This window comes from Schistocerca nitens, chromosome 2 (assembly GCF_023898315.1).
Source record: "Schistocerca nitens isolate TAMUIC-IGC-003100 chromosome 2, iqSchNite1.1, whole genome shotgun sequence".
Lineage (NCBI taxonomy): Eukaryota > Metazoa > Arthropoda > Insecta > Orthoptera > Acrididae > Schistocerca > Schistocerca nitens.
In genome coordinates this window covers 992943887-992971407 of record NC_064615.1, presented here as the reverse complement: position 1 = coordinate 992971407, position 27521 = coordinate 992943887, and positions in this window count along the sequence as shown.

Here is a 27521-nt window from a genome sequence, read left to right as displayed (position 1 = left end):
TGTACTGAAAGTAGTGGGCACGTGCCCTGTAACATGTCAGTTTATTTTTTTTTACATCAGAATAGAAATGGCTGCCATCATTATTCTTATTCATTTAATTTAGGCTGCATCGTGTGATACCTGGGACCATTACCTATACTTCTGTATAACTCGTTTCAAAAGTCAATCCTTGCGCTTGGCACTTCTCCTTATTACTTGCAACTATACATTCTGCAAAAAATTGAATTCTACCTCCTGATTGTTCTTCCTGATATTTTTAAAATTATCTTTCATTTAGGCCAAGATGTACATGGATAACTTCGCAGGTGTGTCTTGAGACAAACTCGCAATAGACGAAATGATTATTCATACCAGTACTGCTGAATAGGTCAGGAGCAAAAATTATGCATCATGCACAGACGAGGAATTTAAGAAGGCAGATTCTGAGTGATTTGTGTGTCAAAACAATGCAGTGTTACATATGTGAACAAAATTCAGAATTTTTGTCTTTCTCTTTTCATTGCGGCAAAGTAAGTTTTACTACTGGTTCTTTAAAAAAAAAAAAAATGGTTCAAATGGCTCTGAGCACTATGGGACTCAACTACTGTGGTCATCAGTCCCCTAGAACTTAGAACTACTTAAACCTAACTAACCTAAGGACATCACGCACATCCATGCCAGAGGCAGGATTCGAACCTGCGACCGTAGCAGTCGCACGGGTCCGGACTGCGCGCCTAGAGCCGCGAGACCACCGCAGCCGGCTACTGGTTCTTTTTAATTCGACTTTTTTTTACAAGAACTGATACGAAAGTTGTAGCCACAGCCGGCCGGTGTGGCCAAGCGGTTCTAGGCGCTTCAGTCGGGAACCGCGCGACCGCTACGGTCGCAGGTTCGAATCCTGCCTCGGGCATGGATGTGTGTGATGTCCTTAGGTTTAAGTAGTTCTAAGTTCTAGGGGACTGATGACCTGAGATGTCCCATAGTGCTCAGAGCCATTTGAAGCCATTTTAGCTAGAAGCAACATCATTCAAAATGAAACTGTCAATTTCGATTTCACTAGTCCTCTAAACTTTTATTACGTCCCTGTCTCAATTTTTCGTTTCCTAGGCAGTCAGTATGTAGTGGTTGACAGCTGCTACAGCGGCGGCGCATAGACGCCAGTGTCAGCGCCACTTAAGGCCTGGCCAGACAGAATGCGGCCTGCCGCTGCGACGGACGGCGCAGCGGCAGGCCCGGCCAGTCAGCGGCCAGGGACGCCACACAGGCAACGGCCGGCCGCAGCAGCGACTCTTGATGCGTCAGCTGTTACAGGGTGGAAGGGGCCGAACCCCATTATTAAGCTTGCATGCGTAGCGCGTTTGTCTTGGCGTTAGACGATTTGGAAGCTTCACGCGGGACGCGTTATCTTTGTGCGAGTTCATTTTTTTTTTTTTAAGTGCAGAAATGAGTAGCTCGGACGAGGAAGAACTCGCACTAGCGATACGAAACGGCACCAAGAACAGGAGATGTTGGATGCACGATATTAATAGCAAGACAGGAAGCTTAGAATATCATCGTCTGTGTATTGAACTAGAGTCTGACGAAGATAGGTTCGCCGGCCGGGGTGGCCGAGCAGTTCTAGGCGCTTCAGTCCGGAACCGCGCGACTGCTACGGTCGCAGGTTCGAATCCTGCCTCGGGCATGGATGTGTGTGATGTCCTTAGGTTAGTTAGGTTTAAGTAGTTCTAAGTTGTAGGGGACTGATGACCTCAGATGTTAAGTCCCATAGTGCTCAGAGCCATTTGATTTTTTTTAAGATAGGTTCTTCAAATATTTTCGTATGTCGCGAGAATGTTTCGATGAACTGCATCGCCTGATAAAAAGGTAGCACAACGAACTGGAGAAAGCCATTTGATACAAGGCACAGACTAGCCATTTATTTGAGATACATTTTACCATTTGTAGCCTCTTTGTGCTTCCCGAAGTCAAATAAATTATTCCATTTCAGTTTTGCTGTATCATATGAAAGGTTCGGCAGAAGTAAGTGCTTTCCCACAATGTAGTTACGAGTGGTGTGATAAATTTATCTGCAGTGTTTACGAAAACAGCAAACGGTAGTAACATCTTGTTCCGTATGTCCCGCTAGAGAGAACTTTCTACTAAAAGAGATTGTTTTGTTTCATTGTATTCATAACATTGTCATTGAATTTAAACAAACATATCTTTGGTCGTTAACTTATCTATTCGTTCTATCGGCATAATTTATTTTAATCTTTTCCAGATACTTGACTACAGGTGACAGTCACCAGACCATAGCTTTTTCTTTTCGGTTGGGACGTTCAACAGTCTCAGAAATTGTGAAACAAGTGTGCCAGGCAATATGGACTGTTCTACAACCCAAGTATTTACCTACTCCTACAACAGAGATGTGGAAGAAATCTGAAGAAGGATTTCTAGAACTTTGGGGGTTTCCGAACTGCCTTGGAAGCATAGACGGAAAAGATGGTTAAAATGCCCGAAGGATAGTGGATCCCAGTTCTTCTGTTGCAAACAATTCTTTTCGCTGCTTCTCCTGGCGATCGTTGATCCATACTACGAGCTTACAATAGTTGATATTGCAAAATATGGACGTCACAGTGACAACACTATTTCTGAGAATTCAGCTTTCTATCAAGAGTATATCGAGGGCAAAAATATTCCACCTCCAAATCAGGATCGCGTGTATCATACAAAAAGTTGTATTGTCTCACATCCTCTATGAGTCTTTCTGTGTCCGTGATGCATGCACTACGAGCTGCAAGACAAAAACCGCCTCTCGCCGCTGCTTCTAGTGTGACAGCAGAGCAGTTGAATGCTCCAACAGGGGAAGCAGCCGCTCCGGCTTGCGGCGAATCTGTAATCTGTGACAACCCGGAGGCGGCCGGTGCGGCAGGCCACATGCCGCTGCGTCACAGCCGCACTCTGTGTGACCGCCGCCGTACAATAACGAGCGATTCAACAGTGCGGCTTGCCCGCTGCGGTTCAAGGCCACAGGCCGGACGGCCAGGCCGCATTCTGACTGGCCAGGCCTTTAGAGCACAAATTATATCTGAACGCAAGTGTGTTGCCAGCCCTGCTTGATGTTAGCGCGACTTGTTCCCCCCGCATTGCCCCTCACCCATGGGCAACCAATGCGCTGGGAATCGTCGGGCGGAGCTTGCTTACTCCGCTCTCTCTCTCTCTTCCCCCCCCCCCCCCCCTTCAGAATTCGGCCTTCTTCTTGTGAAAGAACTGTACATACGCATACTCCCAGAATTATTCGTTCTGGTTCCACTACTGCTCTCTGCTAGCAGTTATTATTAACAGCGCACCTGCGCTGTTTCATCACACTGTAGACAGAATCCATAGTCTAATGACCGCATCTTCCGACAATCTCTTCCCGCACAGTTACCTACCAAACCAAAAAAATAATATTTTCCGACTGATATAATATTCTGGGATGTTCATTCGTAACTCACGCCCGTTACGTTACAAAATACGCTAGAAGGAAGAAACAAATTACGTTGGGTCAAGTTATGCCAGAACAAGAAATGCCCTGACTCTGCACCGAGCACACACACCTGCGCACCAGACAAGTGTCGCGCTTCCATGTTTGCTTCCTCGAGACACAGCTGCAGTGGAATGGGGGGGGGGGGGGAGGGAGAGGAGGAGGGATGGAGGGAGGAAGAGGAAGAAGAAGAGGAGGAGGAGGAGGGTGGGCTCAAGACTTCGCAGCGCACGTGGCGGCGTGAGGGGCGCGTTTTACGAGCACTGGTGTCTAACGTGACGTGTTACGAGGCGACGACCTGTGCGGCAGCACCCTCTCGCCGTGGCCCGTGTTTTAACTCTGAGTACACAGTGTGTAGCTGTGTCCATTTCATCTTCTTGCCACTGTCTTCCCTGCGAAAGATATTGGGATGAAACTAGTCAGCAGATCCGGTTAACTGGCGAGGAGACAACCGCCTCCCGCCCCTTCACCGATCATGTACAGTCCTCTCGTAGGAGGAGATGAACAAATAGATAAGTCGATCATCTGACGGAAGACAGCGGAAGGACAGCGATAATATGGTTCGAAAACGGTAGCTCAACTCGTGTAATTTTGACGGATACTCCTATAAAAGTACTCTGACAACATTTGGAAGCTTCTCTCTCTCTCTCTCTCTCTCTCTCTCTCTCTCTCTCCCCATCTACATCATAGTCTGCAAGCCACATAACGGTATGTGGCGGAGGGTACTTACGGTACTACTATCTGATCCCTCCAACCCTGTTCCACTCGCGAATAGTGCGTGGGAAGAATGATTGTCGGTAAGCCTCTGTTGTTGTTGTTGTGGTCTTCAGTCCTGAGACTGGTTTGATGCAGCTCTCCATGCTACTCTATCCTGTGCAAGCTTCTTCATCTCCCAGTACGTACTGCAGCCTACATCCTTCTGAATCTGCTTAGTGTATTCATCTCTTGGTCTCCCTCTACGATTTTTACCCTCCACGCTGCCCTCCAATACTAAATTGGCGATCCCTTGATGCCTCAGAACATGTCCTACCAACCGATCCATTCTTCCAGTCAAGTTGTGCCACATATTTCTCTTCTCCCCAATTCTAATCAATACCTCCTCAATTAGTTATGTGGTCTACCCATATAATCTTCAGCATTCTTCTGTAGCACCACATTTCGAAAGCTTCTATTCTCTTCTTGTCAAAACTATTTATCGTCCTTTTTTCACTTCCATACATGGCTACACTCCGTACAAATACTTTCAGAAACGACTTCTTGACACTTAAATCTATCTATACTCGATGTTAACAAATGTCTCTTCTTCACAAACGCTTTCCTTGCCATTGCCAGTCTATACTTTATATCCTCTCTACTTCGACCATCATCAGTTATTTTGCTCCCCAAATAGCAAAACTCCTTTACTACTTTAAGCATCTCATTTCCTAATCTAATTCCCTCAGCATCAGCCGATTTAATTCGACTACATTCCATTATTCTTGTTTTGCTTTTGTTAATGTTCATCTTATATCCTCCTTTCAAGACACTGTTCATTCCATTCAACTGCTCTTCCAAGTCCTGTGCTGTCTCTAACAGAATTACAATGTCATCGGCGAATCTCAAAGTTTTTATTTCTTCTCCATGGATTTTAATACCTACTTTTCTTTTGTTTCCTTTACTGCTTGCTCAATATACAGATTGAATAACATCGGGGATAGGCTTCAACCCTGTCTCACTCCCTTCCCAACCACTGCTTCCCTTTCATGCCCCTCGACTCTTATAACTGCCATCTGGTTTCTGTACAAATTGTAAATAGCCGTTCGCTCCCTGTATTTTACCCCTGCCACCTTCAGAATTTGAAAGAGAGTATTCCAGTCAACATTGTCAAAAGCTTTCTCTAAGTCTACAAATGCTAGAAACGTAGGTTTGCCTTTCCTTAATCTATTTTCTAAGATAAGTCGTAGGGTCAGTATTGCCTCACGTGTTGCAACATTTCTACGGAATCCAAACTGATCTTCCCCGAGGTCGGCTTCTACCAGTTTTTCCATTCGTCTGTAAAGAATTCCCGTTAGTATTTTGCTGCCGTGACTTATTAAACTGATAGTTCGGTAATTTTCACATCTGTCAACACCTGCTTTCTTTGGGATTGGAATTATTATATTCTTCTTGAAGTCTGAGGGTATTTCGCCTTTCTCATACATCTTGCTCACCAGATGGTAGAGTTTTGACAGGACTGGCTCTCCCAAGGCTGTCAGTAGTTCTAATGGAATGTTGTCTACTACCGGGGCCTTGTTTCGACTTAGGTCTTTCAGTGCTCTGTCAAACTCTTCACGCAGTATCATATCTCCCATTTCATCTTCATATGTATTGGCTCTAATTTCTCGAATTTTCTCCTCCTGGTCAATACGCGAGATGCATGTGCGGGGAAATAAAATGTTGTCGCACTCCTCCTGGACAGTGCTTTCCCGAAATTTCAATAGTAAATCTCTCAGTGATGTACAACGCCTCTCTTGTAACGTCTGGAGTTTGTTTAGCATCTCCGTAACGCTCTTTCGCCAGCTAAACGATCCTGTGACGAACCGCGCCCCTCTTCGTTGGATCTTAGGTATCTCCTCTATCAGTCCTACCTGATAGGGATCCCAGATAATGAAGAATACTCAAGAATCGGGCGAACAAGCGCCTTATAAGCCACTTCTTCCGTGGATGAGTTACATTTCCTTAAGATTCTTCCGATGAATCTGAGTCTAGGGTCTGCTCTCTCTCTCGTTCCACGTAGCATAATTTAAAAGTGTTTCTGTCACAATGGCGTCTATGCAGGAGAAAGTGCAATGTATTTTGTGATTTCTCCTATTATTGTTTAGTTGCCTATGGTCGAGATGTGAAGAGCATCGGAGGATGCGTCGTGACCTCAGAAAAGTTTAGTAAATTTTGTTACATGTCAGTTTAACGAAAAAAGTGAGCCAGGTTTCGTATGCAAGACGGCACGCATGCGTAAAAAGGAAGCCTAACAATATGCAGCTGGGCACTATTTGCTTCTTTGAGGCTGGTGAAACACGCCAAGGGTTGTGGTCAACGGAATAATAAGGAACATTCCAACGCGGTTAATGGAAGAATCCCTAGTACGATTTAGGAGATAATCAAACATTAAGGTAATCACATGTCGAAGAAAGGGTCCACAGGAATGTTCCAGAAAGAGATTGAAGTGGGTCGCGTGCAACTAGAGTGAATTAAGAACGGTATAAAAGAATCATTTAGTTGTGAGCAGAGTGAGTATTCAGTTCCAGTAGAGAGCATCCAGAGGGCAGTGACGCACCGCATCAACAGCTGATACAGAAGTAAACACTTCAACTACGTGAAGACGGTGACAGACTCTGGTGGATCCAAGGTAACTCCAAATTAAGAATCGTTCTACAATATTCATCGGAACAGAACTGAAGAGAGACAGTCTCTCTCTGTCTCAAATCGTTAGAATAGCGGGATTCCAGTGAATAGCAGAAACATGTTACTGCCTGGTACTTGTCTCTTGTATGATAGGCAAAGTGGCCTGTGAGCACTAGTAAAGTAGCTCAACTATGATCGATTAGTTAGGCCAAGTGTTCAACGTGTCGTGTTTTCAAGAAAACAGCCATACCTCAGAGTACGGTGATGAAGATTTTACCCCAACGGCTCCGTTTCCACGCATGCAAAGTGACTTCTGTAAGACAGGTGATGGGCCAGACGTGCTGAATCTGCTAGGAACATGCTGGAACGAATCGATGCAGACAATTAACATCTTAATAAGGTTTTGTTTTCCGATGGAGCAACTTTTCAAGCCTCCGAGAACGTAAACAGGCATAACGTCCGTATCTGGGGATAAGAAAACGCATATATCGTGGTACAGCAGATAGGGACAGCCAGGAAGTGAATGTGTGATGTGCCTTAATGTACTGCACACTTATGGGACCATTCTTTTACACTGAACCTACCATTTGAAAATCATATAGACACATTGGAACTTTACTTTGCGCCTAAGTTATAGGAATTTCAACACTCTGTAGCGTTTTAAGGAGATGGAGCACAGCCACATTGGGGGTTTAATTACTTGTCAGTTCTTGGATGTAACCTTTCCCAACAGATGGATCGATAGAGATGGTCCAACGTAATGATCACGACGTTCACCACACATGACCCCTCTAGCCTTTTTTGTGAGATTACATTAAGGATAAAGTGTTCAGCTCAACAGCTCCTGATGTGCAAACTCTTATGACACGAGTACGACAGGCTGTAGAGATGGTGACGGAAGAGATGTTGCCACAGAGATGGACAGAAACTGAGTTTTGCCTAGATCCCTAGAAGTTCACAGACAAAAAATGGAGCACTTGGAGAGGTGTATCTATAAAAGACTACATCTTGCAAAAAACTACATCGCTGTATCTAACATAGTTCCTCAGAAATAAATTTTTTGTAATCAGGAAAAGAAATTCTGGAAATAAGCCGAGCTACTAACACATACTCTTGCATCAGTTAATTGGTTGAACAGCAGCAAAAATGAATAAATCTTTTAAGAAGTAGTTGAGTAATGCAAACACTACTTTTTGCTTGCTGATGAAATGCTCCATCGTTTGTCGATTGTCCGGTTTCTCAACACTGCCTGCAACGATGGGCTTCTCTCTGCATTTCCAGAAAAAAGAACTGTCCTTTATTTTGTCGTTTCTCTCCGATACGACCTACTGTTGCACTGTTCATTTGTATACGAGTATATTGCCTCCCTTTGGTTTGAACTCTCGGTATCAGATAGTTCTTTTGTGATCCTCCATAAGTCGAAATAAAGTGACCGAACGCTGTTTACTGTGTAGGTACCTTTCCTTCGTATTGTGCCCATTTCCTTACCATTCGGAAGTCTCATCTATCTACAAATATTGTACTAATTCGTTACCTCAATAACTAATTCACTACGTATCCCACGAACTATCTAAACAGAACTAAACGGACACTAGTAACTGACTTACACTACCAAAGGAACACAACACACGAGAAAATTCCACGTTACATTCGGAATACGAGGGAGACTTCATACACCGCAAATGATAGATACCATAACCGCGATGAATTTACATCGATCATGAAAGAGGAAGTGAGAGCCACTGTCTACACTCCTGGAAATTGAAATAAGAACACCGTGAATTCATTGTCCCAGGAAGGGGAAACTTTATTGACACATTCCTGGGGTCAGATACATCACATGATCACACTGACAGAACCACAGGCACATAGACACAGGCAACAGAGCATGCACAATGTCGGCACTAGTACAGTGTATATCCACCTTTCGCAGCAATGCAGGCTGCTATTCTCCCATGGAGACGATCGTAGAGATGCTGGATGTAGTCCTGTGGAACGGCTTGCCATGCCATTTCCACCTGGCGCCTCAGTTGGACCAGCGTTCGTGCTGGACGTGCAGACCGCGTGAGACGACGCTTCATCCAGTCCCAAACATGCTCCATGGGGGACAGATCCGGAGATCTTGCTGGCCAGGGTAGTTGACTTACACCTTCTAGAGCACGTTGGGTGGCACGGGATACATGCGGACGTGCATTGTCCTGTTGGAACAGCAAGTTCCCTTGCCGGTCTAGGAATGGTAGAACGATGGGTTCGTTGACGGTTTGGATGTACCGAGCACTATTCAGTGTCCCCTCGACGATCACCAGTGGTGTACGGCCAGTGTAGGAGATCGCTCCCCACACCATGATGCCGGGTGTTGGCCTCGTGTGCCTCGGTCGTATGCAGTCCTGATTGTGGCGCTCACCTGCACGGCGCCAAACACGCATACGACCATCATTGGCACCAAGGCAGAAGCGACTCTCATCGCTGAAGACGACACGTCTCCATTCGTCCCTCCATTCACGCCTGTCGCGACACCACTGGAGGCGGGCTGCACGATGTTGGGGCGTGAGCGGAAGACGGCCTAACGGTGTGCGGGACCGTAGCCCAGCTTCATGGAGACGGTTGCGAATGGTCCTCGCCGATACCCCAGGAGCAACAGTGTCCCTAATTTGCTGGGAAGTGGCGGTGCGGTCCCCTACGGCACTGCGTAGGATCCTACGGTCTTGGCGTGCATCCGTGCGTCGCTGCGGTCCGGTCCCAGGTCGACGGGCACGTGCACCTTCCGCCGACCACTGGCGACAACATCGATGTACTGTGGAGACCTCACGCCCCACATGTTGAGCAATTCGGCGGTACGTCCACCTGGCCTCCCGCATGCCCACTATACGCCCTCGCTCAAAGTCCGTCAACTGCACATACGGTTCACGTCCACGCTGTCGCGGCATGCTACCAGTGTTAAAGACTGCGATGGAGCTCCGTATGCCACGGCAAACTGGCTGACACTGACGGCGGCGGTGCACAAATGCTGCGCAGCTAGCGCCATTCGACGGCCAACACCGCGGGTCCTGGTGTGTCCGCTGTGCCGTGCGTGTGATCATTGCTTGTACAGCCCTCTCGCAGTGTCCGGAGCAAGTATGGTGGACCTGACACACCTGTGTCAATGTGTTCTTTTTTCCATTTCCAGGAGTGTATTTGCTGCGTTCTGTCCATGGGCAAACTCAAGTCAAGGAACACAGATAACATGAGATTGCTCCAGACAGCCTAATGACGGGCTCGGTATCAGTGGAGATTTAAACTTTCTAAGGACACACGATATGTAAATTACCACGGACAGAAGGCGAATCGTGACCAATTCGAACACGAAAACAGAAAGGTCATAACTGTGTTGAAACATCTCGTATCTTATTTCAGGTATCGTAATCTTCTTTTTACTTATATTTTTACGTTTTGAAGTTGCATGTAATAATATGGTACAACGGTTTTTGCACTTATTTACCGTCCGGTAAACTCGTTTCTTTTACTTGCAATCAGTGCGAAGTAGATGACCGATTACATTAATCCTAATGCTCAGAGCATATGTCTACATTGCCAATTTATTTCAATGCTTAGCTCGGTCACTTCAGTGTGCTGCTTGCGAAATGCCACGAAAACGTAGTAGGTGACTCATATACGACAAGAAACATTTCTTTTGCAAGTGACGAAAGAAATAGTGCTGTTGAGGAAAGTTATGTTAGGAATGACAACGAAGAACGTCTGAAGAGCGGATCTCAAATCGGTTGTCAGGGCGTATGGAAACATGTTTGACTAACGCGAGGCAGAACAGTTGTTTCCATATGTTCAGTCAAGCCTATTATTGTTTTTTTAATGCGTAATGTTGTTGATGTCGGAGGTATTATATCAACCTAAAACATACCGCTTGCAAATACCACCGGAAAAAAAGCTTAAATCATAGTAACTGTAAATTTCGCAGCATTTTATCGTTTCAAGATTGGTTTCTGGTGGACTGTTTGCAGAGAAAGTTGTAGTAATCTTCAATGTTTTTCGAGCCACAAAGTCAATAAAAAGCACTTCCATTTTCGATTTTGGCTGTTCTATGACTAGCTGATGTGCCATTCCACGTGCTTACTCGTAACCTCGTAATTTTACAAAGTCAGCTGCATGGCTGGGTATACTATACGTCTGACATTTAGGTATATAACAGCTGTCATATTAAAGTCGATAGAGAACAGCTTTCCATACTCGTCGATGGTTTAAATGACCTACTGCCGTAGTACATATGCCACTGTGACAGTAGTGGTTATCTAAATCGTCGACGAATGTGGGGCGTTGTCCTCTGTCGATTTTACAACGACGGCAGTACACTTTTTTATCGAATGTATCTGGACACCTATTGAGGGACATTAATATCTGTTGTGTCCACACTTTGGTGTTATTACTCTGCTGAAGACACTTTCATTGGGGTGTCTGAATGTCTGTGGAAGAATGGCAGCCCATTTTTCCTCAGAGCCGAAACTAGGGGAGGTAGTGATGTTGGATGCTGGGGTCTGGAGCGAAATACCCGTTCTAGCTTATCCCATATGTGTTCCATTGGAAATACCGAGTGAGGTGGCGCAATGGTTAGCTCATTGGACTCGCAGTCGGGCAGACAACGGTTCAAACCAGCGTCCGGGCATACTGATTTAAGTTTTCCGTAATTTCCCTAAATCGCTTCAGGCAAATAGGGGGACGGTTCCTTTGAAAGGGTACGGCCGACTTCTTTCACCATCATTGCCTAATCCGATGGGACCGATGACCTCGCTGTTTGGTCCCCACCGCATACCACTGCCTCACAAATGTTGCTTTACGATAAGGTGCATTGTCATGCTGATACAGACGTCGTCCCCGAATTGTTCCTGTACTGTACACAGTACAGTGTGCTGTAAAATGTGTTCACATATTTCCGTAAATAGCTTTTTCTTAAGGGGGGAGGGGGTAGAACGTGATACGGGCCACCTTGAAGCAGGAGAGCCACCACAAGACATTTTAATTTCCACTGTCTATACTTTTAAAATAAATTCATAAAATTTTGTCAGCATGACCAGGGAGGATTCAGGATTCACACTCATAGCAGTGGAAATTCGGAAACATAAGATATCTTTTCTAAATCGTTTTGCAATTTGTTTTGATGTTCTGATGACTTTAATGGTCGATAAACGACAGCGTCATCTGCAACCAATCTACGACGGCTGCTCAGATTGTCTCCCAAATCGTTCATGTAGATAAGGAACAGCAAAAGGGCCTCTAACACTACCTTGGGGAACGCCAGAAATCACTTCTGTTTTACTCGACGAGTTTCCGTCAGTTACTACGAACTGTGTCCTCTCTGACAGGGAGTCACATAACTGAGACGATATTCCACAAGCACGCAGTTTCACTACAAGCCGCTTGTGTGGTACAGTGTCAAAAGCCTTTCGGAAATCCAGAAATACGAAATCGATCTGAAATCTCTTGTCACAGCACTCAACGCTTCATGCGAATAAAGAGCTAGTTGTGTTTTACAGGAACGATGTTTTCTAAACCCATGTTCACCGTGTGTCAATAGACCGTTTTCTTCGACGTAAACGCGGTCTAGGGCGCCTTGTCACGGTCCGTGCGGCTCCCCCGTCAGAGGTTCGAGTCCTCCCTCGGGCATGGGTGTGAGTGCGTTGTCCATAGCGTAAGTTAGTTTAAGGTAGATTAAGTATTGTGTAGACTTAGGGACCGATGACCTAAGTAGTTTGGTCCCATAAGATCTTACCACAAATTTTTTCATCGAGGTAATTCATAATGTTCGAATACAATCTATGTTACAGAATCCTGCTGAATATCGACGTTAATGATACGGGCCTGTAATTAAGAGGTACTACCTTTATTGAATATTGGTGTGACCTGTGCAACTTTCCAGTCTTTGGGTACGGATCTTTCGTCGAGCGAACTGTTGTTTATGATTGTTAAGTACGGAGCTGATGCATCAGGATACTCTGAAAGGAAGCTAATTGGTATACAGTCTGGACTAGAAGACTTGCTTTCATTAATGATTTAAGTTGCTTCACTACTCCGTGGACATTTACTTCTACGTTACTCATGTTGACAGCTGTTATTGATTCGAATTCTGGAATACTTACTTCGTCTTCTTTTGCGAAGGCATTTCGGAAGCCTATGTTTAGTAACACTGCTTTGGCAGCACTGTCTTCGATAGTATCTCCATTGCATTGATTGTTTCTTGCCGCTGATGTACATCCTCACAGGGGCATCTTTCAGATGTAGAAACACGCCTACCAATTTTTGTTTATGTCGCATAACTCCTTCTTTGTGTTGCGATTTTTTCCGTCTGTGTAAATTGCAACGAGTTAGTAAAGCGGAGAACATACCAGTTAAAATCAATACAGATCATCTCGTCATTTACTACTACATAACACCATCAAGCACCCAACGGATGAAGTTGGACATTATACAAGGAGAACAATTTCACCCTTACGTTTGTTAATGAAATATATTCATACAGTGAAACTAGTGATGACAACTGGAAACAGCTAAGCAGTGGACATCTGCAGCAGATCAAGCCGCCGTACGTTTACTTGGCGGTTGGCGGTAACGACAGGAAGCCGAGGGGGATGGAGCAAGCGGGCAGTGGTGGCGGGTCTCTTGTGAAAAGGAAATTGCGATGGTGGATCGAGGAGATGCGCAAGGGGGATTGGATTGCGGCAGTGGTTGCTAGGGGGCGACGGAAGGGGGTACTGCGGAATCCCGTATAGCGGCGCGCTCGCGGCGGCTCTTGGGCGCTGGTGTGTGTGTGTGTGTGTGTGTGTGTGTGTGTGTGTGTGTGTGTGTGTGAGAGAGAGAGAGAGGAGGGGGTGGGGGCAGAGAGGGGTGCCGTTAATTAGCGGGAGCTGTGGCGGGTGTTTGGCGCTGCTCGTTTTACCACCACTGGGCTGCGCATCGCAGCGATAAGTCCGCGCGCTCGTAAAACCAGCGGAGCCTCATTACCGGGACAGCCGCGGTTTGCACCGCGGCGCCACCATCGCAGTCACTCCCAAAGCCGACCTTAGCACCCACCCTATCGCCCAATATTTATATTAACGAACTTCCGCAGGCGAAGTGGCAACACGACGTTAACACACTAGATCATCATCGCGGTATTCTTCACTGAAAGTTTTTATATTTCAATAGAATTTTTAGGCAGATACAGTAGTGCCATGGCTGTCAATTTAGTGTTATAATACACTCCTGGAAATGGAAAAAAGAACACATTGACACCGGTGTGTCAGACCCACCATACTTGCTCCGGACACTGCGAGAGGGCTGTACAAGCAATGATCACACGCACGGCACAGCGGACACACCAGGAACCGCGGTGTTGGCCGTCGAATGGCGCTAGCTGCGCAGCATTTGTGCACCGCCGCCGTCAGTGTCAGCCAGTTTGCCGTGGCATACGGAGCTCCATCGCAGTCTTTAACACTGGTAGCATGCCGCGACAGCGTGGACGTGAACCGTATGTGCAGTTGACGGACTTTGAGCGAGGGCGTATAGTGGGCATGCGGGAGGCCGGGTGGACGTACCGCCGAATTGCTCAACACGTGGGGCGTGAGGTCTCCACAGTACATCGATGTTGTCGCCAGTGGTCGGCGGAGGGTGCACGTGCCCGTCGACCTGGGACCGGACCGCAGCGACGCACGCCAAGACCGTAGGATCCTACGCAGTGCCGTAGGGGACCGCACCGCCACTTCCCAGCAAATTAGGGACACTGTTGCTCCTGGGGTATCGGCGAGGACCATTCGCAACCGTCTCCATGAAGCTGGGCTACGGTCCCGCACACCGTTAGGCCGTCTTCCGCTCACGCCCCAACATCGTGCAGCCCGCCTCCAGTGGTGTCGCGACAGGCGTGAATGGAGGGACGAATGGAGACGTGTCGTCTTCAGCGATGAGAGTCGCTTCTGCCTTGGTGCCAATGATGGTCGTATGCGTGTTTGGCGCCGTGCAGGTGAGCGCCACAATCAGGACTGCATACGACCGAGGCACACAGGGCCAACACCCGGCATCATGGTGTGGGGAGCGATGTCCTACACTGGCCGTACACCACTGGTGATCGTCGAGGGGACACTGAATAGAGCACGGTACATCCAAACCGTCATCGAACCCATCGTTCTACCATTCCTAGACCGGCAAGGGAACTTGCTGTTCCAACAGGACAATGCACGTCCGCATGTATCCCGTGCCACCCAACGTGCTCTAGAAGGTGTAAGTCAACTACCCTGGCCAGCAAGATCTCCGGATCTGTCCCCCATGGAGCATGTTTGGGACTGGATGAAGCGTCGTCTCACGCGGTCTGCACGTCCAGCACGAACGCTGGTCCAACTGAGGCGCCAGGTGGAAATGGCATGGCAAGCCGTTCCACAGGACTACATCCAGCATCTCTACGATCGTCTCCATGGGAGAATAGCAGCCTGCATTGCTGCGAAAGGTGGATATACACTGTACTAGTGCCGACATTGTGCATGCTCTGTTGCCTGTGTCTATGTGCCTGTGGTTCTGTCAGTGTGATCATGTGATGTATCTGACCCCAGGAATGTGTCAATAAAGTTTCCCCTTCCTAGGACAATGAATTCACGGTGTTCTTATTTCAATTTCCAGGAGTGTACAAACGCCATTCGAGTAAAAACAGGATTTTATTTTCAAAGAATCTTTTACCTGAACGAAATATAACATTTATCGAGAGTAACCCCACTCGAGTTCTACGCACTTAGCTAGCGCTGGACAAGCTTCTCAGTTCTACGCGCAAAGGATTGTTGCGTCCGTATGTGTGACCAGTTATGCACTGCTGCCTGGACTTCCTCGCCATTATCGAACCCTGAGGCACTAAGAGCTTTTTTCAGTGGGTTAAAAACGTGATAATCTGACGGGGCCGAATTCGGGGACGACACAAGCTCACGAACAAGGATGGAAATCAAATTAATTTACTAAAAATTGCAGTTAGAAAACATTGACATGAGTTTAATCTTAGGATCTAATTGTGGACCAGAAATCGCAAGTACATGCTGATTGTCGAACATGAATAATACTTAAGTCTTAATACCGTGATAAAAAGATGGTGCGTGAGGTTACCGTCACGTAAATCATATAGTTACAGACTCCAAACTCGTGGTATCTGCTCAGTGATTACGTGATTATAGCGAAAGGTTCGCTATCCAACGCACTCACACTACAGTCAGAAATAAACTGAATGTGCCTTCAAACTCTCACGAAATAATATGATCCACGTCTATAGCTCAACCCCTACATTTCGGCTACGATAACTTTTGAGTCTCCTCACTCGTTTGCCTTAGCCCGTGTCGTCTTACCAAACTCTGCCGTAGTGGAGCAGAGGTCATATCTACTTCTAAAATGGAGAACTGCCCACACCGAGTTGATTCCTATTGACATGACGTTAGGGCTCAGTGTTTACTCGCTCGGCTGCGGATTCCTTGAAAATTAGCAGTCATACAAAGTATGTAAGCACGCCTAAAATTTTCAAACTTGATTTCCTCCAAAACGGTTGAGGGTTGCATCTTCCTGTTCACATACTTTGAAGTTCTAGTCGTACCCTACACACTTCGTCAATATAAATTAAATCGCTTTTTTTTTTTTACGTTCCATTGTAAGTGCTGCTGGCGGAGAGATTCACGCTGTTGAGGAGTTGTTATCTACTGGAGGGAAGCCTGCTCTGTTGGATGCTCAGTGAAGAAGTATTATTCTTTTCGTTCTCCAGACTAACTCTCCGTTCTGGCCGGCCGTTGTGGCCGAGCGGTTCTAGCCGATTCAGTCTGGAACCGCGCGACCGCTACGGTCGCAGGTTCGAACCCTGCCTCGGTCATGGATGTTTGTGATGTCCTTAGGTTAGTTAGGTTTAAGTAGTTCTAAGTTGTAGGGGACTGATGACCTCAGATGTTAAGTCCCACAGTGCTCAGAGCCATTTTCTTTTTCTCCGTTCCATGCCAGTGTACTTTTCGGTGCGCCAATCAGATGATTTTACAAAACTTTGCCCAATGGCAAGGCTGTAGATAAATCAATATTTCCCAATTTGGAATATGAACGTATGACCGAACGCAGTTCTGAAAAGGTCTTCGTGTTATCCCCACTCTCGAATTGTCTCTATCCAATCTGCTGGCTCCACGTTTTGGACTTTCTGGAAGGCAGCATTAGGCTCCGATTTTCAACAGACTGGCAGGGCTGACCCAAGCGAAGAGTTGGAGCTCGCGATTTCTCACGGTTCTGTGGAGCGCGCGCCTCCTCATAGCAACTGCTCCTGAGGACTTTCGAACTTGAAGACACACTTCTTTTTGTCAGTTGCGACTCGATACACCGGTTCGCTAGCCAATCGCTCAAACTGAAGTGTTATACCGCGACATCAGTCTGATTGACTGGGAAGCCAGTGGACCATATCTAGCGCGAAATGCGGCTGGGCTACCGTTCTGGGATGCACCACGGGCGGTACGCAACATTCGGACAATGACGCAGGACTCGGACAATGCTGCGGCAGGCTCGGCTGGACAAGGCCGTCCGCTACCTGGCCTTAAGCCACAAAGGGTGGTCGCTCCTAAGAGCTGAACGGGGCTTCGTCTGGGATTTTCCATTCACAAAAACTACGGCGAGATCTGCTGGGTGATTCAGCTGGCCGAACCGATGTAGTTTTATGCTTCCCGCAATTTTATATCTGGCCTTCGTAACCCACTCGCGAGATTTTCTTCCTTTCTCGTTTCTTTTTTTAAATTTTTCTTTGACATTTGCATTATATAAATTATATTCTCATCAACTAGGTAGTAACAAATTATATGGAGTGATTTTAGCAATTGTTAAACATTCAATTCGCTGTAACCTCAGAGAAATCTGTATATATTATGTTCTTTATATTATTTAAAAAAGTATTAACAACCGTATACCAATAAGACTGTAACAATGAGAAGTCTTTGCTGTTAGATTCAGAAGCATCCGACCCACCTTACATTTCAAGGCGGTGGGTTACTCTGTACTGTTAATGAAACAAATAAAAAAATAAAAATCTTCAAGCTCGAACTACCAGTCCTACAGAAAAAAGTAACATGGCCTTTTTGTAGGAAATTTAATCTAGTTATTTTTGTACTGGGGAACGTTTTCACTGGAGGCCGTAGTTTTCGAGTCATTCAAGAAAAATGTACAAAAGTGACCTTCAAATGCACTCTCACTCCCACACTCAGCCCTCACCGGTCAGATTTTCTAGTATGTTGTTTATGGCACTCCCTTCTACCAGTGTAGAAAATTCTGCGACTGCACGAATTATTTTCCACATTCGTCCTTTTTTGTCTACACTGATTGCCTTACTAATCCAACGGGTAAAACTGACGTTTGTGTACATTTTACCGAACAATTTTGTGAATATGAAGAGCATAGAGTAAAAAAAAAAAAAAATGGTTCATATGGCTCTGAGCACTATGGGACTTAACATCTGAGGTCATCAGTCCCATAGAACTTAGAACTACTTAAACCTAACTAACCTAAGGACATCACACACATCCATGCCCGAGGCAGGATTCGAACCTGCGACCGTAGCAGTTGCGCGGTTCCGGACTGAAGCGCCTAGAGCCACTCGGCCACCGCGGCCGGCGTAAATTAAACAATTACATCGTTGTATTGTGCCTACGAAGCTAATGTGTTCCTATAGGTTAAGTTTTGATCGAATTCTCAACAAAATTGGCTTTAGTGTAACGTTTACAAAAGTCGTTTTTTCATTACTCTTACAGGCATGTTTAAATTATTAATGTTAACGACATAGCTGACCTTGCTGGTGGGTTAATAGCCCAATCAGTAAAGACCAAGTGAGGTCGAAAATCGGGAATGGTTCGTGTAGTCGGAAATTTCTGTGCAGTGGTAGGAGGGAGTGCCACGAACGATATACTAGCAATCCTGACAGGTGTGGTATGAGTGTGTGTGTTGGGGGTGGGGGGGGGGGCGTTTGAGGGTGATTTTTGAACGTTTTTCTTGAATAACTCGGAAACGGTGGCCTTCACCAGAAACGTACACCAGTATACGAGTTAGCTACATTAAATTTCCTACAAAAAAAGTTCTGTTCATTTTTTCTGTTGTGCGTAGCAAGTGAGAGAATATGAAAATCCCGCGCGTGGTTTATAAAGGCCAGATATAACATTGCGGGTTTCATAAAACAAAATCGGTTGGGGCGGCTGAATCACTCTGTATAGATAGGAAGAAGTAAGATGTTACTTAACGTCCTAATCTCCGCAATCACTTATTATTGGTCCCTATAAACGTGAGGAAACATCTGCTAGCCTCAACTGAATTCAAATCAAGTGAATTAAAGAACATTATGACAAGAAAACACGAGACGTGTCAGTCGAGCAATGGACTTCCACTTACCAATTTCAAACCGACGAAACACGTCTGTGACGCTATCGGGCGCCGGCTCTGCGCCCACAAACTAATGGGCCTTAATTTACGGAAATCGCGTCACCTGTGCGTAGACGTCTACCTTTGAAAACCTACCATGACCTGTCAAATGCTTACCAAGCAAAATCGCTGCTGTATTGCATATCAAAGGTGGACCAACAACACACTATTATGGAAGTAGTTATAATGTGTTGTCCCATCAGAGTTGGCAACAACCGTGAGGCCGTGAATGAGGCAGATTAATCGCATTAGTAGACGGAGTGAACGACTTCTGCTGCCTTGGATGCAAAATAATGCTTGACACATGCAACACGGTGGATACAAGAATTTGATTAGCATTAAAAGGGCAGTTTTAGCTAAAAGAAAAGTCTATTTGAAATCGTCAAACAAGAAGAACGGACAGGGTGACAGAGCGTATGTTCAGATAACGCGGACTAACTCCTTTGGTACTAGAGGGAGTCGTTGAGACCAAAAACTGTAGGAGAAGTCAGAGATTGGAATTTATGAAACAAATTATAGAGAGATGAAGAGGTTGGCATAGATAAAGAAGTCTTGGTAAGCCGCTTCAAAGCAGTTAGAAGAATAATGAAGAAGCTATTAGCGCGATAAAGGACAACGGTCTTGCCGCAGCGGATACACCGGTTCCCGACAGATCACAGAAGTTAAGCGATGTCGGGCGTGGCCGGCATTTGGATGGGTGACCATCCGGGCCGCCATGTACTGTTGCCATTTTTCGGGGTGCACTCAGCCTTGTGATGAAAATTGAGTAGCTACTCGACCGAACGGTAGCGGCTCCGGTCAAAGAAAACCATCATAAAGACCGGGAGAGCGGTGTGCTGACCACACGCCCCTCCTATCTGCATTCTCAACTGAGGATGTCACGGCGGTCAAATGGTCCCGGTAGGCCACATGTGGCCTGATGACAGAGTGCTTTATTAGCGCGATAAAATCTACAGTCTAGTCTCTTCACAAAATTATGATTCTTGTCACTGCATCAAACATTATTTTTGTTTAGGCTTAAGTAAAACGCCATTTTTCAGGTTGGGAGTCATGACTTCTGTGGTTTTACTGACTCACTGAGACGATTTCCGTGCAGCATGTACTGGGTGGTTATAGTTAAACTTTCGCTACTTGAGAGGGCCCCATGAAAAACGAGTGATCGTAATACAGTGAAATTTTGTGGAAATAATTGTTTTATGTGCCAGGTTACAAACGTTACTCAGTGTGACGACCATTGTGTCCATAACAGCATGGAATTGCGCTAGACACTGCTCTGCTGCAATTCGTGCACTGCCTGAAGATCGCAATGGTATCCCGCATTCTTAGAAGTAGCAACCGTAGTTTGTCCAACAATTTGTGACGCAATGGCCGTCGAACTCACTCAAGAGGAATTCCCAGATCACCAGTTAATTCTTCCGAACATGTCCCTTAAGGCGCTCCGGAACGCCCTATACTTGCAATGTTAAAATAACGCTTATAAATTACATCTTTCCTCACAAAGTATTTGAGGTAGGAAGTTGAACTTTTTACAGATTATTTATTGGAATATGGGCTACAACTTAACACAGGGATTTTACAAAATTTTAGTTCAGTTATTAAAGATGATTTTTTTTTCAAATGTAATGAAAATTCACAACATTTTTTTGCAATTTTTTATTTATATATTCAAAAATATACAGCTTTTTGGAAAAAGGCTGTGTTAAATTATGCAGAAGGTACTGTGTAACATTTACTGAAAGTTTGAAACAAATATGTTTGGAAGATCCTTAGAAAACATGTAATTAGTATGAGAAAATAAAAGTTTTGGGAATCGAGCGACAAAGATTGGATTAACTTTTTAGTGCATTCCAGGTCCATAGGATGGATTATCTTCATCCTCTGCAAACTCCTCCTCCAGCTTCCTCTTGTTCCTCCTCCTGTTTACTCTTGCTTGTATTTCTAGACTCTTTACAGCCCTGTCTGCAGCCCGAAGGCGTTCCTTGTCTAAAGCAAGCATCGCTCGTACCATGTTAGAACCTATCTTCATTCCCATATTTCTAAATACCTTGCATCTTACAATGTTGCCATCATTGAAAGTCGCAACAGCATCATACACACCAAACTGAAGTGTTTCTATTCCAACAAATACAGTCTTGGGGATTCTCGACCATATAACACTATTTACACTTTCATTGGGGTTTTGAGTTTTTCCGTGAATACACTTTTTCAACAGTTCAGGTGCTGCTAAGTCTCTGAAAATAGGTTTTATCACCTCCATTATTGCATGAGGCAGACTATGCTTATGAGTGTACACTTCACCAGTTAGCAATCCTTTGTTATATTTACACCAACTGTCTTCTTCTTTAGGACACAAGCTATGTTGGGGATTTTCATCGTCTTTATTGTTTACAGTAATAACACATACCTTTGGCTTTCCAACATTTCTCCTTTTCTTAAAAGCCTTCAGAGGATTTCTAATAACTTTACTTTTACTCATTATTATACTTCAACAAAACAGAGACTCAAGAAACAGAATTAATTACGAATATTTTCGAGATAACGACAGAGTAAATAAACATGAAACAATCGACAATCACACCAGCGATATATATTGAACCATCACAGGTTAGCCACAACACATACTTTATCTCACATCACTAAAATGTACCTGATGAACACGGACGTTAATAATAATACCATTTGACAGCAGTTTAACAGCGCCACAGTGGGTTACGCCCATGTAGAACACATTTCAAAAAAAATTTAAAAATAGTTGTAGTCTTCGGAATTGAATAAATTATATATCTATTAAAAGGTAATAGTCTGCAGATTCAGAAAACGCAAAAAAGTAAAAATTGAACTTTTCATGATTTTGAGCCTTTCCGGAGCCCCTTAACTCCTGTGCGAAAAGAAGACCTGTCCGAATCCTTTTAATGCGTCGGTACTCGCTAAGAGAAGCAGCACTGTTCCTGCTGTTCCGATAAAAGATCTTTCCAAGTAAAGCCCTGCTCTCCTTGTTCACATCCACATTGACTTTCTACAACTGTAATCGACCCTGAATAAAGAAAAGTGTGAAGTTATTCACATGAGTAGTAAAAGAAACCAGATAAATTTCGATTACGCGATAAGTCACACAAATCTGAGGGCTGTAAATTCAACTAAATACTTAGGGTTTACAATTACAAATAACCTAAATTGGAACGATCACATAGATAATATTGTGGGTAGAGCAAACCAAAGACTGCGATTCACTTAGAAGGTGCAACAGGTCTACCAAAGAGACTGCTTACACTACGCTTGCCCGCCCTATTCTGGAGTACTGCTGTGAGGTGTGGGATCCGCATCATGTGGGACTGACGGATGACATCGAAAAAGTACAAAGAAGGGCAGCTCGTTTTGTATTATCGCGAAATAGGGGAGATAGTATCACAGACATGATACGTGAATTGGAGTGGCAATCATTAAAACAAAGGCGTTTTTCGTTGCGACAGGATCTTCTCATGAAATTTCAATCACTAGTTTTCTCCTCCGATTGCGAAAACATTCTGTTTGCACCCGCCTACATAGGGAGAAATGATCATCACGGTAAAATAAGAGAAATCAGGGCTCGCACGGAAAAATTTAAGTGCTCGTTTTTCCCGCGCGCCGTTCGAGAGTGGAACGGTAGAGAGATAGCATGAAGGTGGTTCATTGAACCCTCTGCCAGGCACTTGATTGTGAATAGCAGAGTAATCACGTAGATGTAGATGTAATGCACGCTGATGCTTGTGTTTAAACCCTACGCCGCAGTACCAGTACCGGCGCCTAACGGCAAGTCACGACACTACCACAAACGCAAATCCTGCAGCGCACAGTCTGCATGCCACTCGCATAAAGTCGGGAACACATACGCTAAATAGTTTTCCGTCTACACTGGATCAGATAGCGAAAGTTTAATTATAAATACCGTGTACTTGCGCCTGTCGTTGAGAACTGCCAGGAATTTATTCACGTGCAAAAGGAATGATTTACCTCACGTTGTATTAAGTAATCAGCTTCCTGCACATTTCACTCGTTTTCTCTCCAGTCAGCCATTTCAGACACTTCAGCGCGACACCCGTTACACTTTCTGCATCACGTAGCTGCAACTTTTTATTCAAGCGCCAGCACGTTCACATTACTTGCATAAATTTATTGTCTAAAAACTAGTCAGTCTAGAACGACTCTTCGGGTAAGAAAGCGTAAATGGCTTCACTTTCTGGAAGTCCTTTCCACAGCCAGCGCCATAACTCTCGCGCTTGAAGGCCAGTAGTTACCTGTCCAACCAGTCATTCAGTTACAACCGGCTCCCCGACCCCTCGCCGTCTAGTTTACGACCGCACGGTTGTAAACACTTACAAATAAACGCACGAGGATTCTCCAGACACTGGATAAGCCGCATACAGTGAGAACCCGTAGTCGACTGATAATATTTCGAAGGTTGTTCTGGGATATTTTCTGATTTATTTTGGTGTATGGAACCCGCGCTCTCCTGTCGCTCATTCCACAGTAACAATATAATTACGATTTATTTGGTTCGTTACGCCATTTACCTTTGTTTATGTGACCATATCTTCACAACAGTGAAACAGCGTGTAATATGCAACCACTAAAACGTCCAACACAAAACACAGATTAACGCAACAGTCCTTACAAGTAGGACGCAGGAACACATGTTCGAGATGCACAGGCTGTCGGAAAACTTCATTAGTAAAGCCATCCATATTGCTGTGTATGGGACCAAACTGCTGAGGTCATCGGTCCCTAAGCTTACACACTACTTAATCTAACTTAAACTAACTTACGCTAAGGGCAGCACACACACACACACACACACACACACACACACACACACACACACACACACACACACACACACACACACACACACACGCCCGAGGGAGGACTCGAACGTCCGACGTGGGGAGCCGCGCGGACCGTGACAAGACGCCCAGACCGCGCGGCTACCCCGTCAAGTTGGCATTACTGTTGACAACAGCAAGTACTGTTAATGAACGACAGAGATTTGTTTCCAAAGAAAGCCACAGCCCACGCCCTCGACATTTACAATGTTGTACAGATAGTTTCAGTGCAGTACAGGTGCATAGATAAACGGGATGAGAAATCAAACGAAATGAAATTATGCCAATAAAAGGCAATCAAGATCGCAACAAATTCCCGTTTTTCAATTCTGGTTACTGGTTTCTAATTACCAAAATGACATCAGAAGCCGCTAACAAATTTTGCATCGAAACTAATGTAGCTTTTACGCCCGTTTTTAAGTCGTATAAGGTTGTCAAATACGACCCACTATAAACGTTATGTATTTAAGACGCTTAGTCTGAGAATAGTAACCAGAATTAAAAATGGGAATTCGTTGAGACCTGCATAGCTTTTTATTAGGGTATTGCGTGCGATTGTCGCTGTTCCGTAAAGATGTAAAAACTTTGTTAAACAATTGAAAGTCTACGTCGGAATATCAACAGTTACGAAAAGGATAGATTCCTACTCACCGTAAAGATCACACGTTCAGTTGCAGAAAGGCACACCGAAGAGACTGTTACACATTAAGCTGTGGGCCAAAGCCTTCACCAGAAAAGAAAAACACACACACATAATGCCTGAATGCCAGTATTTCTCTTTTCTTTTCTGATGTAGTCTTTGGCCGACAGCTTCATGTGAAACTTCATCAGTAAACACACAAATATCGCTTTGTATCACACAACGTGTGAATGCATGTGTGTTTTTATTTTCTGAAGAAGGTCTTCACCTAAAGCTTAATGTGCAGCAGCCTTTTCTTTGCGGCTGTCTGCAACTCGACGTGTCGACTTTACGGTGCGTACCAGTCTATCCGTTCTATTATTACCAAAGATTTTATGTAACACGCGACTCAAAAACCATGTGTTACTTACACTTAAATACTCAGAAAATACTTCTGAATAACCTCCAAAATTTTGACGGTGACGTTCGAGTTCAGCCTCGTGAAACCTTCTCCCTACCGTAACCAATCAAACTAGGGGCTTGAAAAAGAAATGCTGCTGTTTGTTGTTATGACGGCACTCTTTAACATCAATAACTGAAAATTATTCTCCATTCTGAAGTTTAATAAGCAACGATCACCTAGTAAAAAAATCTCTTCTAAGTCAAAAAATGGCTCTGGGCACTATGGGACTTAACATCTGAGGTCATCAGTCACCTAGAACTCAGAACTACTTAAACCTAACTAACTTCAGGACATAACAGACATCCATGCCCGAGACAGGATTCGAACCTGCGACAATAGCGGTCGCGCGGTTCCAGACTGAAACTCCTAGAACCGCTCGGCCACAATGGCCGGCTCTTCCAAGTCAAACATGCGGGAAACAATGGCAATTGAAGAAAATTTACTTACGTAGGAAACTACTGAAAAAAAAACTGCACGATAGAGAGATCTTTGACCATTATGAGCGAGACGCAAGTGAAAACGGAGAATGTTGCAAAGCCGTTACTCCTTATGAGACTCTGCGTGCCACAGAGGCAGTAAAAACCACAAGTATTGCTAAATTTTATCAGATAACCGGGTCGCATACATATGGGAATGCCCAACGGAGAAATTCCTAGCGGATTAGAACAGCCTGCTGAACCGAGCCTCCAGCATTAACTTCGGCATGCATCTAAACGTAGCTATCTCTGACTCCTTTAGCCGTCTGGATTGGACTGACAACTGCAAGATTTCCGTCGTTGCGTAAAACGAGTTAGCGTACGGACACCACTTTATTAACTCTAGAACACTAAAAGGAGGGGAAAATATTACACGGAAGCGCACAAGAAACTAGTAAAGGGATGCTATTCAAATACAGAGATAAATGTAAACAAGCAGAATACGACGCTGCGCACAGTAACGCCTCTGTAAGACAATAAGTGTCTGACGCAGTTGTTAGATCGGTTACTGCTGCTACAATGGCAGGTTATCAAGATTCAAGTGAATTGGAACGTGGTGTTATAGGTGGCGCACGAGCGATGGGGGACAGCATCTCCGAGGTAGAGATGAAGTGGGGAATTTCTCGTACGACCATTTCACGAGTGTACCGTGAATAACAGGAATCCGGCAAAATATCAAATCTCCGATATCGATGCAGCCGGAAAAAGATCCTGCAAGAACGGGACCAACGACGACTGAAGAGAATCGTTCAACGTGACATAGGTACAACCCTCCGGAAATTGCTGCAGAATTTCAATGATGGGCCGCCAACAAGTGTCAGCGTGTTAACCATTCGACGAAACATCATCGATAAGGGCTCTCGGAGCCGAAGGCCAACTCGTGTACCCTTGATGACTGCACGACACAAAGCTTTACGCCTCGCCTGGGCCCATCAACACCGAAATTCGACTGATTATGGTTCAAATGGCTCTGAGCACTATGGGACTCAACATCTTAGGTCATAAGTCCCCTAGAACTTAGAACTACTTAAACCTAACTAACCTAAGGACATATCACACACCCATGCCCAAGGCAGGACTCGAACCTGCGACCGTAGCAGTCCCGCGGTTCCGGACTGCAGCGCCAGAACCGCTAGACCACCGCGGCCGGCTCGACTGATTATGACAGGAAACATGTTGCCTGGTCGGACGAGTCTCATTTCAAATTGTATCGAGCGGATGGACGTGTACTGGTATGGAGACAACCTCATGAATCCATGTACCCTGCACGTCAGCAGGTGAGTGTTCAAGGTGGCGGAGGCTCTCTAATGGCGTAGGGCGTGTGCACCTGGAGTGATATAGGACCCTCCATACGACTAGATACGACTCTGACAGGTGACACGTTCGTAAGCATCCTATTTGATCAGCTACATTCACTCATGTCCGTTGTGCATTCCGACGGACTTGGGCAATTAGAGCAGGACAATGCGACACACTACACGCCCAGAACTGCTACAGAGTGGCTCCAGTAACACACTTCTGAGTTTAACCCTTCCGCTGGCCACCAAACTGCCCAGACATGAACATTATTGAGCGTATCTGGGGTGCCTTGCAACATGCTGTTCAGAAGAGATCTCCACCTCCTCGTTCTCTTAAAGAGCCGGCCAGTGTGGCCGTGCGGTTCTAGGCGCTTCAGTCTGGAACCTGTGACCGCTACGGTCGCAGGTTCGAATCCTGCCTCGGGCATGGATGTTTGTGATGTCCTTAGGTTAGTTAGGTTTAACTAGTTCTAAGTTCTAGGGGACTAATGACCTCAGCAGTTGAGTCCCATAGTGCTCAGAGCCATTTGAACCAGGTTCGAATCCTG